General features: G+C 39.3%; 1 long non-coding RNA gene across 1 annotated transcript in view; it reads right to left on the reverse strand.

Moving 5' to 3' along the window:
- Window positions 1-14,926, reverse strand: part of LOC103137626 (uncharacterized) — a 118,601-nt gene that overhangs the window by 103,579 nt on the left and 96 nt on the right. The window contains exons 2-4 of the long non-coding RNA XR_476171.2: window positions 14,344-14,447; window positions 12,818-12,926; window positions 11,308-12,696 (exon numbers count right to left, since the gene is read on the reverse strand). This is a non-coding gene — a long non-coding RNA (uncharacterized LOC103137626). The remainder of the gene's footprint in view (window positions 1-11,307; window positions 12,697-12,817; window positions 12,927-14,343; window positions 14,448-14,926) is intronic.

Here is a 14,926-nt window from a genome sequence, read left to right on the forward strand (position 1 = left end):
GCTGCAGACTAAATGTGCACGTTGAGGTGTTTTTCGTTTTCCTCTGAGTCACGGGTGCACGGCGCATTAGAAGCTGTGTGAACACGCTGCAAACTTCACAAGGCATCTACATACATGAAGACCAGGATGTCGCAGATAAATCACTCCCTCTCCCCATCCTCTGTCTGTCAGCCCTCTTCTGTCTCTCCATCCCTCATCACTCCTTCCCCACCTGCCGGCCCATCTTCTCCTTTTCTCTCTTCCATCCCTTCCTCCACCTGACAAGGTCTCCTCGCAAACATGGCGGCGGTGCGTAAATGTAAACAAGTCAAATTGATCACACAGAGGATGAGCCACCAGGCGGAGGATTTTTTTTTTTTTTTTTTTTTGGAGGGAGGGTTGTATGCATGAGACGGGAACGATTACACTTCTTCTTTCTCTCCTTTCTTACCGTTTTACACCAAGTCAGTTGTCTGTAGAATATGGAGGACTGAACCTGTCCTGATTGAGAATAAATACTGAAGTTAATAGCTAAATAATACACTTTTTTTTTTAGCAGCAAACAAAACAAAGATAATCACTTTAAATAATTTTAGATCGATAGAAAATTGATACCAATGGTTTAATTTCTAACTGTAACAAAATACTAAAGCATGAAATGTTTTTTTGTTGTTTTTTTTTAAATTAGAGCTACAAGTTTCTGGCATGCAAAATTTGCATGCCAAGTAAATATTTGCTTCACTTATTCATCCTACTTTAAATGATAAAGAAGATTTGCACATATTTTTCTTATTTTAGTCTCATTTAACTGCTGCTTTTATTTATTGCACTATTTCTCTTTTTCTTGTTTCCTTAATGTTTAGAAATATTCATGCATTCATCTTCATGCATTTATTTTCCTAATTTTGATTTATTTTATTACATGTATTTTATCTCTCTCTCTCTAAGATTTCCTCCTTTATATTCTCTTTATTTCCACATGCACCTTTGTTTCTATGTTTTCTTTTCCCATTCCTGTCTCCAGATTCCCAAAAGCGGAGCGGGGAGGGGAGGTGTGAGAAAGGCGGATCTTCATGCTTCTCACTGACTTATGTTTTTCTTATTGGTCATAAATGCACATAATTATTTCTAGTTCTAAGTTTAAAATAAGAAAAGTGAAGAGGGAGAATTTGTATTTCAAGAACTGAGACAAAATTCTACTTAATCCAATAAAACAAATCAAAATGGTTCAAAAATAAAGGATTATCAAACATTAATATTAATTTATGCTGCAATTCAACTGATGCAAAATTACGTGTACTCATCTTTCTAAATGATTTTTCCCAGAAATGACTGCATTGACAAATGTATATGTTTCTGCATTTATCCCTGATTGTGAGGGTTTTGGCCTTCCATAGTAGAGGAGACAGAACAGAGACAGGACCACTTCACAGACAGATGCCTGGCAGGAGATCGCAGCCGGCGGAGGAGTGTGTGAATTTATTCCTCCAGTATGAATAAATACACGCTGCGTCTCTGTACTGTATAGGTGTGAGCACAAAAAATGTAATTAGGCAGTCAGGCAGAAAAGTAATCCGCCTTGTTGTTCCCAGTGTTTGCACATTTTGTCCACAAATAACGCACTACAGAGGCAGACGGGAGGAATCGCTCCTGAATATTCATTTACAAAATAACAGTACGGTGATAAGGCCAATGCATGTGATAATCAATTAACAAAATGCTCTACAATAAAGGCAACAGCAATAAATATGCACACAGGCCCAATGTGTAGCTCCTGATGGGCAGACAGAATGAAGACTTCAGCACGTCTAATTGTCCGTATGACAAAATGTCAGAAATAACAGCAGGAGTCGATCTTTAACGAGTTTGTTTTGGGTCAAAAAGCCCCTGGTTATATGGGAAAAATACATAAGTGTTTGACGGACACTGATGCAAAAATAAAAAGTACTGCATTTTATTCCTCCAAGTATTGACGTGAAATTATCAGGGGGTTTTTTGTTGTTGTTTTGTATTTTATTGTGTGATTCGCCTGCAGGGCTACAATTAATGACTAATAGTTGAACATTGATCAACTTAAGAGTGTGATATACACAAATGTTGCAGGTGTTTTCTTACAGTTAACCTCTATTAAATACATTTATTTTACATGAATCCATGTGATCTAGAGTTTCATTTTTTTCCTGTGTTGAGCAGAAATGCATCAATTCACAGTTAGTTGCAGAACCAGGGCCTCGTTCAATACAACGTCCCACCTCGAAGAGAACAGCAATCCCAAAACTGACCAAAGTCTCTGCATCACCCAGGAAACGGGTAGGAAAGCTAAAACATGCGATACATGAACAGCTCATGCCACAAAATGTAAGTCGCCACAACTGATCAGTTTCTGTGTCCTGTGTGCTCCAAACAAGAACAACGAATGATAGTCAGCACAAATAAGGATGAATAGAAATGGGAGAATGCAAAGAAGGATTTAGATTTAGTTACTGATGAAGTGAGATATTGAACAGTCATTATGTACTAGTGAAAAAGTGTTGCTGTTTCTGTTTTCAGAAAGAAATGCTTCTGAACTTCTGCAATATCAGTGATATTCATCACTAGTTATTACACTGGAAGTGTCACTCATGTTAAGTTTACAAATATGAATTTCTTGCAGGACAAATTGTGTGATCTTTGACTTTTAAATGTTATATTAATTACGATACCTTTATCGTAATTAAAGGTAGTGGAATACATTATTGCTAAAAATACCTTTTATACCTTACTTTCCTACATCAGTAAACAAAAGGTTCAAACTATGTCAATGGGATGAAATATTAGCTTTTCCTTAAATGATTTTGATAAGTTATAACATTTTTATCAAAACATTGTATAACTTTTTTGATTAAAAAAAAAGAAGTTATAACAGAAAGATGCATTCTGTTCTGTTAGATCATTTCTATCCTATACCTAATAAATATTAGCCTTGCGGGAATGTGGGGGGGGATTTTAAAATAGAAGTCATTTGTATGATGAGCTTAGCAGATGTGCTGTTCCACTAGGTGTTTGCCAATTGCTGCTGCCGCTAGTCTGAAGGAGCTGTGGGGGGAGAAGCGTTGTGAAAACAGGCGGAGCTTGGTGAGAGCAAGTGTTTAGTGACCTCTGAGTGGTTGCCATGGAAGACTCAAGGATTCCTCAAACATGCACAAAAGGAACCAAAGCAACACGGTATATATGTTCTTCATGAGTGAATAACATGTAACATGATATAAAGATCAAAAGTCTGTTTTACGTAATACCACCGCTTTAAGGGGTTTTTAATAAACCAGCTGGAGAACACAGAATCCACCCATTGCACTGACAGAAGCAGACAAACTCCATGTAGAAAGGCTAAAGACAGGATTCAAACCGAGGACTTTCTTGCTGCCAAGTAGCTAACAACTTGTCCACACTGCAGCCAGTAATAATATCGATGTGTGGAAAAAGTCTAACATTGTGCAGAAATCATGATCTTCACCTAGATCATGATCTATGACTTGAAAATGGCCTCTGTCTATTTAAGAAGAGATAGAATTCAATTATTTCTTGAGCAAGAGCTGACGCTTCTAACTAAGATGACTGAGATGACGCAGCGCTGGCAGAATATCTCCGAGGCAGATGTGAAACAAAATTTAATTTGGATTCATTACAAGAAAAAGTCATTAAGGTTTCAAAAACAAATTCAGTTCAACTCCTGCTTGTTTTACTATTAAATGTTTGTCAGTGGATTTATAAGTTGAAAAACGCTTCCCTTTCAATTCAAATATATTCAAGTTTAGTTTAGATGTCTGTGAAGTACTTATACATGTTTAGACATATTTTAAGCCAACAAAGTGATCACAGAGAGGATGAAACCAGCTTAGTTTGGATTTCTGCTTCCTGCCATTTATCAATAATGAACAGAATTTGTTTAAGGCTCTTTTGAAAACATACTTGATCTTGTGAGATGCTTAAATCAGCTTAAAAGGGTAAAACTGTTTGGCCTAAACATTAGTGAAATATTTGGGTTTACATAAAGACTTTACAGCATATTTACATTAACTCATGAAAACATGAGAACTATCTGCAGCCTCAAAATAAAAATTGGGTTTATTGCTCAGTGGGATCATAGCAGTCTATGAACATGGATGATTGTTCTTAGTGGTGACTGACGGTAGTTGGAGGGCCCCCAAATCAAATTCTGTTTATGGCCCCCAACAGCCTGGAACCAGACTTTGAGTGCAGTTTGACCTTCTGGTCAAAACAGCAGCACTCCTACATTTAAACCGCTTTTTTTTTTTTAAACATAAAGTTAATTTAATAGATTTTACATTCAAGTTTCTGCATCATGTCTGGCGTAGTTAAAGTCTACAGCCAGTATTAAAGTAATATGTACCAGAGTCGTTGCCTCAACAGTGCAGCTGCATGTAAAGCCAATTATATTTTTAGTAATAAGACCTAGCTACTGTTAGTGAAGTAAAAGACCTTGTGACCTCCTCCCATTCACCCCACACCCCACACCGCAGGGTCTAGCAGGACTTGTAGACCTATTCTGGACGGTGCTTATACTACAGCTGACCATGCAGGCAACCTGGCAGGGAACAAAGAGGCAGCGGTGTGCCAAAGAGGCCTATCGCTCCTTCCTCCAGAGGGGAGGACAGGAGAAAAGGCTTCCAGGAGGGGAGGTGAGCGATGCAGCTGTGCTCTCTGAGCTCGACTCCCAAACTGTTTTGGTGCGGGAGGAAGGGGGACAGGGAAGGAGGTGAGGGGGAGTTTGGGTGTGAGCATGGTAACACATCTGTCATCCTATCATCAACGCTGTCACATCACAGAACAAATGGGCTGCACAGACCAAAAACAAGGGATGGCGAAAGGTGTCACAGAGAGAGATCTATTACTGCTCCTGATGATCTCAATAAACGTCCGCCATCGTGTTTATCACCAGACAGAAGGAGAAAATAGTTACAGACTGAATGAAGAGACAGAAAAAACTAAAAATCGTAGCTCTGCAAGAGGCTTTCCGCCTGTCGGAGGGCCCAAAGCATCAAACATCAAACCACGTCTGCGGGACGGGATCAAACGGCAGAAAGTGGCTTATTTGATTTTAACCCCCGTACTCCCAAACATATTTTCTTTTTAATTTTGCTCTTCTGAAGTTTGAACTGTGTCCTCTCAGTGGCCTCTACCTGGTGGTCATCTTCGTTTAGTCTGGGGTCGGTGATTGACAGAGCCACGAGAGCCGTTTCCGGCGTAACAGAAAATGTACAGTTAGTTACACCAGACGCACACACACACACAGTCACACACACCTCGAGCCCTGGACTAACAGAGGGAGGTAGCAGCAGTCGCTGTGAGGGTGGTATACTGTAACGCGGGTGAGGGGATGGACAATTCTGACACCATGTTGCCCTCTTTTGGTGAGAACACGCCACTGCAGGCCACAGGCCTCTCACCTCAAAGCCAACAGCTCTGCATGTCTTTCAAAGCGTAATGAAGCAACAAACAGTTGATTAATGGGTGAAGCAATGCAAAGAGATACTGGGAATTACTTTTTTTTACGTCTAATAAGGTGGAAACTTGACGGAAAGTTCACCTTGTTTTTAGACATAAAGCTGCACTGGGACAATAGCTGAAGGAAAAGTTCACCTAAAATAAACTTTACCTGTCTTTGAACCGGATTTATGATCTAAATCCCCAGTTTAAAGGATAATCTCTAAAAATCTGAGTTAAAATAGATATTTTTTGCTATGAACAGGTTTATAGTGTATTTTTCTAAAAGCCTGGCTTCACAATGCAATTCAATAAGTACAAGCAGTTCTGGGCACCATTCCTTACTAAATCCTTTAGATTTTCTTTCCAGGTAGTCAGATTTTTTATTTTTTTTAATAATCCGTTAACATGGAGTTTTACGAGTTTTGTTGCAACTATGCGAATTTGATTTGGAAACATTACCGGGTCACAGAAGATATACCCTGAAGCATGAGCCCCGGTAAAATGGCTAACTATGTCTGGACTGTGCCTTAAAACTTATATCACTAATAAGGTTAGTCATGGTACTAAAAACACAAAGAAAATAACTTTAGCTTTCCAGACTAACAAGAACAAGCAACAAAGAAAACCTAGAAGCATACCCACCCAGTAATGACAAAATGAAAAGAAAGTCAGCCGACAGGTTACAATGAGTACATGAAAGGATTACTCTTTTGTTTTTACTAGATTTGAAGAGCAGTGCGGTTAGTTTCTTTCTAAATTTATCTTATTCCATTTATCGCTAAAGTTAGAAATATGATCAAAATTCGAGAAAATGTAATGTCTAGCGCTAACTTTTGTAAAACAGCCAAAAACAGATGCAGATAGAATAAATCTATGCATTTTGATATGGGTACTTTCCACAAAAACCTGATGTATTGAATGCAGTACTTGCTTTATGCCCTCACATGGAAGGTCTAAGTACTACAGGTAACACATGCTATTTAACATAAAAAGTCCAAGATGGCAGCTTAAGAGAAGCGAGTAATCACGTCTTTAAACAGAAAAAAAGAAAAAAAGTTACAAAAATGGAAATTTAAAACAAATGCTTTTCTATTAAAATAGCATTAAATGAAGTAATGCAGCAAAAACAAATACATACAAGTACATTTTAGGTGTCAATAAATCATTAGTTTTCGTAAATTTCTTGATTTAATTTGTGTTAAATAAAAAATGCAAAGAATTCCTCATTGGGGTAAGCATTAGAATCTAACATTTGCGGCTCTTGACCACAATATGACATTGTATAAATGACCAATGCCATATAAATATTTAGACTGATATTTTGTTAAAGTAAAATTTTTAAAGTATACAAGATTCTATAATTTCTTCTGACAGGTTATTTTGTTGCAAAGAAATCAGCTTGTTATTGCCCCAGAGGCGTCATTTGCATAAATCTGTCATGTTCCAGGATGTGATCAGCTGACGCCAGGCATGTGTTGTGCTTTCTGAGAGAACCATGATATGGAAGTTTTATGAGTGTGTTTGATGAAAGAAATAAAATAAAATAGAAACATAAGAGTGAAAGTTATAAAGTCTCCTCTGTCTTCTCCTGACTTCTGGATTTAAAGCCTGAAGTGACGACGCGTGTGCATCTCATGCTGCTGCAGATCTTTCTTTTCCCGCTCCATGCTGGCAGCGCCTGTCGTCAGGCAAAGCTCCAAGCCATTTCCCCCCGATGCATCTCGACTGAATCAATAGGGCCCCTCGCAGCGTATCATTAGACATAAGTATTATAATTACTTGTGTTATTAATTTTGCCTTAATACCAGGGATAATATGATATGTAATTCAACGCTGTTGAGGGAAGAGAAAATAAGATGATCACAAATGCATCTCTTATGAAAATCAATGCTGAAATGGATATTCCAATAATGCCAAACCACCGCTGCAGTTTTGTCCCCCCCTTTCTTTTACTTCATGCATATCAACCAATCACTTTCTGCTCTCATCTGGAAAAAAATATATAAATACGCACAAACGTATTTCACATGGCCTCCTAGTCCGAGGCAAAACAATATGGATTTGTGTTGCCTCACAAACAATTTTAATAAAAAGCTATCGATTGGGGATCGAGCAGATAGCCTGTGGGCGCAGAGCACCAGACCCCAGTGGCTCCAGATCATTAATGTCCTCAACTACTGGCTTCACCGGCGCAAATTTCTTCAATAAGCGGCCGGCACACGGGCTTCAGGGTTTGATTTTTAAACCAAGGTGTGCGTGGCTCGTGTACGAGCCGCATAAATCAAGACACGTTTAGCAGAAACGTGTTTGTTTGTGTGTTTTTTTTTGTGTGTTTTTTTTGGCTTCATGAATACACACATTACTCCCATTTTGAGCATTCGTGGCAAACATCACCTGCAGACCAAAGAGCTCAAGTTACAAACAAAGCAACAAATCAACACGCAGTCTCATGATAAGGGTTAAAAAAAACACACTCTCATATGATCTGCTTCATGTCAAACAGCAGAAATTTGTGCAGCTTCAGGATCTACGTCCCTGGAAGAAACACTTGCATTCCATTTTCCCGAGCAGGTATAAAAACCTTGCTTCTGCGAGACAGTTTTAATTACCAGCTACTTTCCGTGTGCTTATGATTTCAATTTTTCCCTGCAAAGCCGCTAATGATATTCAAACCGCCTGCTGGCTACTCCGACTCCTTATTCTCCCCTTTTCTTTCCTTCCCACTGAAATGTGAATACTTAAGTTTATGGGCTTATTTGTCCTACAGTCACTTTGTAAAATCTTTTCTCTCTCTCTCTCTCTCTCTGCCCAACACGACTTTTTAAACACGAGCCTCCCTGGAAGGGATGGTAATAAAGGTTTTTGGGTAGAAGGTTTGGTGGGGATCAATGTGGAATATATTAGCCTGCGCTGCCGAGACCGACTTCAATAATACAAGAATTGATCCTCTGAAGTGAAGCTTTATTCCGAGCGCTGGCATGGTAAAGGCAAAAGGAGGATGGTCCATTCCAATGCTGCGTAGACCAGATGGAGAATCACAGCGGGCTTTTTCACCCTCCCCCAAATTTTTCACATTGCATTTTCAATCCGGCGTTAGATGCAATCACACAATTACTGAGGGATTTCTGTTGAGGCGAATGCAAGACAAAGAAGCATGTCCAATAATACAGCATATGGAAAAACATATTCAGCTGGCACTACTTTAACTGCCAAATGCAAGAATGTGGGAAAAGGGTGAAGAAAAATAGATGGAGATAAATGAAGCAGATAAAAAAATAAATAAAAAATAAAAAAACACACGTAAAGATTACTGGAAGGTATTAAGTGTGGTATTTAAAACTGCTTGTGTGCTTAGTTAAATTTCAGCTAATTTCCCTTTGAATATCATGTTTTCAAAACAGAAGCCACTAATATTTCCATTAGTCGCCGGACACATCTCATCCCAGCAGTGTCTCGGCACGCAGCCGTCGGTTTGTCAAGTGCGGGCGGTAATCAAGCGTGAGGGCTGGATATATAACGAGCACACTTCACAGTATGCCTAACAAGCACACTTCACACACTAATCAGCTCAAGTAGACTTGCGCTGCATCCGCATCTCTGCGTTTGTTTTCCTCCCGGCTTAGATCATGAAAACTGCCTGCATGGTATCAATAGATTTGGCCATCACTGATTTAACTAAGAGCACACTGAGGCGTTGCATGGACGGCTCCTGAGGTGATTAAAATAAAGCGCTGGATGCAAGGAGGAGGTTAGAAGAAACAGAAGAGACAAACGTACACGCACTCACTACATGTATTGATCTTCCTGCAGGAAGCTTGAGGCTCCGCTCCTCCTGACAAGGCAGCAGAGTCAAAATAATACACAAATTATCCTGCCTCTCAAATTTGGGGCCATAAATGGTCTCTCCTGAGGTACCGTTGGAGTTATTATTCTATGAAAAAAACATAAATCGTCAGGAATCTGGTTATTTCATTTGGGTTTAAGGGCTCTCAACTTATGAACAAGCAACAGGTCAAAGTTCACACCCAGCAAAGAAAACAAATCTAATATTAAATCACAGACAACATTCAAATCAAAGAATAAAATGAAATGCAAGAGTCAACTGTAAAGAACACATATAAATTAAACGTAATGTAAACAAAAGTAATATAAGAATTAAATGTAACCTTAATTAAGAGTTAATTAAATAAACAAATGTAACATTAAGGAAATATAACACAGAGCATAAATGTCAAATTAACCAAGAGGCATAAACGTAAGTAGATTAAAAAAATCATAAACAAATCAAATGTAAGATTAAGATAAGAAGAATGAACCCCAACATGAGAAATCAAATGGTACTAAACATAAAACACAAATAATACTGAACACACTATAAAATAAATGATAAGAAACATCAACAAATTATACGCAACCATAAATTCTGAACACATACTTTAGAGATTCAGGTATTTGGGACGTAATGTCTGACAGAAGCTGGCATGAGCCCTAAAAGATTTCCTCAAATAAAAAATAAAGCTGCTTTTTTTTGTTTTTTTTTGCTCTATTTCAGAAAATGCCCCGAGTCACGTACTATGTCGTAGTGCAAATACAATTTTAAGGCAGCCGCCTTAAAATAAAGCTGTTTGTAAACTGAAGAATGAAGCTACCCACACTAATAGAGCCAGACAGGACAGACACCCCATCCTGTAATCCCATCAACTCGTGTCATCCAGCAGGCAGGCCAACTCTATATGTGAGGCCTGTAATCCTGTAGGGCCAAGACTTCATAGAGAGACTCACCAACACACGGAAACACACAATTTGTCCAAACAAGGACAAGTTGGAAAGCTTTGGCCAATTTGTGCCTAAATGAAGACTCCTCATAAATGCAGAAAAGCACTTATGTCCAACTATAGGACTAAAATGGGCTTTATAAGTGGGGGAAAAGTCACAAAAATGACAAACTGATAATTAAATAAAAATTCTTCCTGGTAAAAGAATACGTCTTTAAAGTAGCATGGGTATAAAAACTCTAAGCCCTCATATGTTTGCTTAGAAACTAAAATATGATTTTTAAATCAACAAAATAAAAGAACAAAACACAAGATGAAGGACATGCGTAAATTCGTCTGCTGTCAGGGCAGTCAATCAACCGGCAGTGCAGGGGAACAATGTGTCCTATTATTATTCAGACACATGCAAAAAAAAAAAAAACAACAACAGCGTGAATAAAAGAAATAAAGAACGAGATTTTTTTTTTAAAGCCACGTCGGACAAGGCACCCTTGGCTTGTGTCTTCCTTCATAGAGAGAGCGGGGGAGAGAGAAAGAGAGAGAGAAAGAGAGAGAGAGAGAGAGGCAGAGACGACGGGAGCAGGACCCACACGGCGTGGTTCCAGCCAATTGCGTTCCAGAGAAGTGACCATGGCCAGTGATAAACAAAGCACCATAGATCACTCCTCCCGCAGACGGAGCCCGGCACCCGAGGCGGCGGAAGGCAGAGCGGCGGGTCAGACAAAGAGGCAGACGGCGAGGAGAGAGGACGGCAGAGAGCTCACCAACCCTCTGCTCGCCTCTCGCGCTTCAATTTGACGCCCTTTTTATTTTTTTCCCCACCTCCAACAACCGGAATGCCATTAAAGCCGGCCGATCTGCACGGCTGCAGCTTTGCTCTCAGTGGCGAGAAAGAACAAGGCGAGCCACGGCGAGAGAGAGAAAAAAAAAGTGAGGGAGCCGCATTCCCCCTGCTGCCGCTGTGCGATGCACCATAAAGAGATAAATCCTTAGAAAAAAAAACAAAAAAAACAATAATCACAAAAAGACTTATTTTCTAAAAGAAAAAAGGGCATTCAGCACTTACCCACTCCCAGGCGCAAGACTCAGATTCAGTGCTCATTCGAGCCCAGTGCGCGTCAGAAACATCAGATATTCCTCCAAAACAGATGTGCAAAGAAGGAGCAGTGAGGTTCTCCCTCTTTTGTTTGTGAGCCTGCCTTGCTAGTTTTTTTTTTCTCCTCTCTCTGTTTGCATCAGCTGGCTCTTTACAGCTTTGAAGCAGGTGGATGACAAAAACATCAATCTCTCCAGGCACATTGTGTGGCATCATGCACGCCTTGACACACTCCCCTCACCAGCTCTATACAGTAATCACACATTGTGTTCTCCCGCTCACAGCTTCAGGAATGAACACCGGCTCAAAAGGAAAGTGAAGGACAAGTGTGCAATACTGCAGTGTTTTTTGTTGTTGTTGTTGTTGTAATAAATTTCCATTGGATGAGAAGAGGCATTTTCTGCAGTTTAATTAGCCATATGTAAGGAAAAGTTGAGCAGGACATTTGATTTGAACGTCAGCGTTCAGGTTATGAAATTGATCTCAGGAGGTACTTCAGATCGCTTGCTGAAAATCAGCCAATCACAGGGCAGCAGTTTCTAGCACATTTCGGTATCTGAATGTGGTGAGGGAAACTTGATGAAGTTCAAAATACAGAAAAGGATCTAAGAGACTGACTGCATATTTGTTCATGTGGTCTGAGCATTTCAAAAACTATTAATCTGCTTAGATTTTCACTCAAAACCATTTCTAGATTGAATATTTTCGATCAGTCATGGAATATCATAGAAAGGCAACAGTAGCTCTATTTATGTACCATAAAATCTCTGAACTTAGTTGAACCCTGAGGCAGACGTGCTACAGCTGCAGAAGATCACAATGGGAGCCACTTTTATCTGCTATCGAGGCCATGGTTACACAACGTTTCCAAAAACCGTTTCCTGCTGTGTAAATGAAAAAAGAAATTGCTCCTACTCAACAGAGGCATGAAAACGCTCAAGGAGAAGATGAAATGATGTAGTGTGCATTCCAGGCCTGCAGGAGGCGAAGAAGCTTTGAGAACTTTCTGATCAGCAGGTGTGTTTTCGTAAACATTGCCACGTATAGAGATGAACGCATCATTTGGCACATACAGTCTCTCGCCGAAGGCATAAATGTTCCACAAAGGCCAGGTTTTACTTTGGCAAAGCAAATAATCTGAAGAGGTGACGCAGCGAAGACAGAAGATGGAGGTCCGCCATTCATGATGTGCAGTGTGCAGGTGAAAATCGGGCCTTAATGCACAAGATGACACGTTGATGTCATCGTCTCCAAACTTTTCCGGTTTGTATTCATACGGACAAGATTAGCATCCTAAAAAGTTTCGCTCTGGATCCTGTTGTCAAATCTTTGCCTTATGTCCAGCCAAAAACCCCGTTTCTGTAAATGAGAGGCCAAAACGCAACAAAACATTTGCATTTTACAGTCCTGGTGTTGTGCAAAATGGAGCTTGAGACTGCAGTTCACACACACTATTCAAACCACATTGAAAAAGCATTACCTGGTCCAATGAATCTCGATTCTGTCTTTGGCATTCAGATTGTATAATTGGACTGATCCATTCAGCCTTGTATGAACAGTTCAGGTTGGTGGTTGTTTGAAGACGGGTTCTGTGAAATCAATATTGATAACAGATCACTTGGAGTGGAAAGATGTAAAATCACAGTGAGCTTATTGAAAACTTGAGTGGTGACAGTGAGAAGCTGGAAAGATGTACTCTGTCTGTTTTAGCTGAAATTAGAAGTTTAAAAGTCAACAATTTCAAACTTAATGCCGTTCCAGTTTCTATGAGGAGTAACCTCTGAAAAGCCTATGTCGTTTGGGTTTTCTTTTGTTGGTTTTTGCTAAAGGAAATCAATAAAATCTGATGACATGTAATTATATTTGACTAATAAGTAAATGTTAATTCTTAGAAATATAGACACATTTTCTTATTTAAATGTGTGAAAAAGATTGCTCACTATGGAGGAAAGGGTTGTTGTTTTTTTCCCATAGATTTTGAAGCTGAATATTTTTGTAGATTAATATTTATTAAGCTATTTTATCAATAAGCTTTCTCACAAAACAGAATATGAGTTGAGCAGGTGCAATGCCTATGGCCCCAATTTCAGTGCATCAAACTTAAGCGGCGCAGGTCTTGTTGCAAATTTAAAAGGATGTAAAACTAAAAAGTGTCCCTTTAACCCTTGTTAAAGTCATACTTAAATGTATTTGTAACAGCATTACCGTGTTTCTTATGAAATTATTTATAATATTTAAATGTGCTGTGGGCACTAAGATATGAGCAAGACTTAAAAAGTTTAACAAAATTTGGTCTGTTAGTATGCTATGCCTGTTATTTATACTGTGAAAGAAAGTAAATAATGTTTTTGTTGCCATCAGATTTATCTCCTTCCTTTTACTGTTTTTTTTTTTTTTTCTCAAATGGATGCTAAATCCATGGGTTTTTGAATTTCTTGTGCCATGCTTTCTAAGCCAGTTGTGGCGAGTTAGTGGTGAGAGGTAAGGTGGGAGTGACAGGTGGGTTGAAGGTGGAGGTGAAATTAAGCCTGGGGTGAGCTTTGAGTCCCTTCTTGTTTGCTCTAGAGATGGTCATGCTGACACAGGAGATCAACCAAAAGTCTGAGTGGATTATAGATTCAGCTGATGATGCTGTGATCCACAAGAGTAGGAGCATGTGAAGGGGAGCTGGGACAGGTGAACTTATATGCTGCAGGGAATAGTAATGAAAGTCAGTTGGAGGAATGCAGCATGTGAGAATATGTGTTTGAGACTACAAAATAAATCCAGAAATTACATTCTTTCCCCACAGTTTTCACTTCAAAAAAAATGAGCTCTTGTCAGCTCTTTAGTACATTAGTTCACAAAATAATAAATTCACCACAAAAATGACTCAAGTTTGAAATGCTTACAGTACTGAGAATTTAACTATTTGAAAACATTTTAACAACACTCTGAGTGGCCATCACCTACAAAGGGTAGTTGCTTCAAGTCAAATAGAGCAGTGCCTGAAGTCGCAGTGCTTACTTGGAAAGTTGGTGATCCCTGGCAACCCATCCATCCATCCATCCATCCACTGTACTGGTTATCACCGCAGGGTCATATGGGAGTTGTTGCCTATCTTCAGCACTCTGGGGGCAAGACGTGGGGTACAGCATAAACAGGCTGTCAGTCCATCATAAGACAAACAACCATACACACACAGTCTAAGGACAATTTAAAGTGGCCAATTAACCTAGCAGTCATGTTTTTATACTGCGGAAGAAAGCCGGAGTAACTGCAGAACCAACGTATGCATGGGGAGAACATGGAAGATTCCAGACTGGGATTCACACCCAAAACCCTTCTTGCTGCAAGTACTACCAAATGACAACACTGCCCCACTGCCAAATCCCTTGTTCTGCTAGCGTTTTTGTAGTAATGTCCTCAAAAATACCGACCGACTGTCTTCTAAGAAAAACAAAAACAAAAACTAGCATAACCATGATGACATAACTAGGAACATTACAGAAGAAGCCATCTGTTATTCAAAAATCTTGCATGTTTTTGAATGTTTTAAAAATATATATATTTAGATTGAATCCAAAATTCAGGATTTTGCAATGCTTAC

Source organism: Poecilia formosa, unplaced genomic scaffold, assembly GCF_000485575.1.
Source record: "Poecilia formosa unplaced genomic scaffold, Poecilia_formosa-5.1.2 Scaffold42, whole genome shotgun sequence".
Lineage (NCBI taxonomy): Eukaryota > Metazoa > Chordata > Actinopteri > Cyprinodontiformes > Poeciliidae > Poecilia > Poecilia formosa.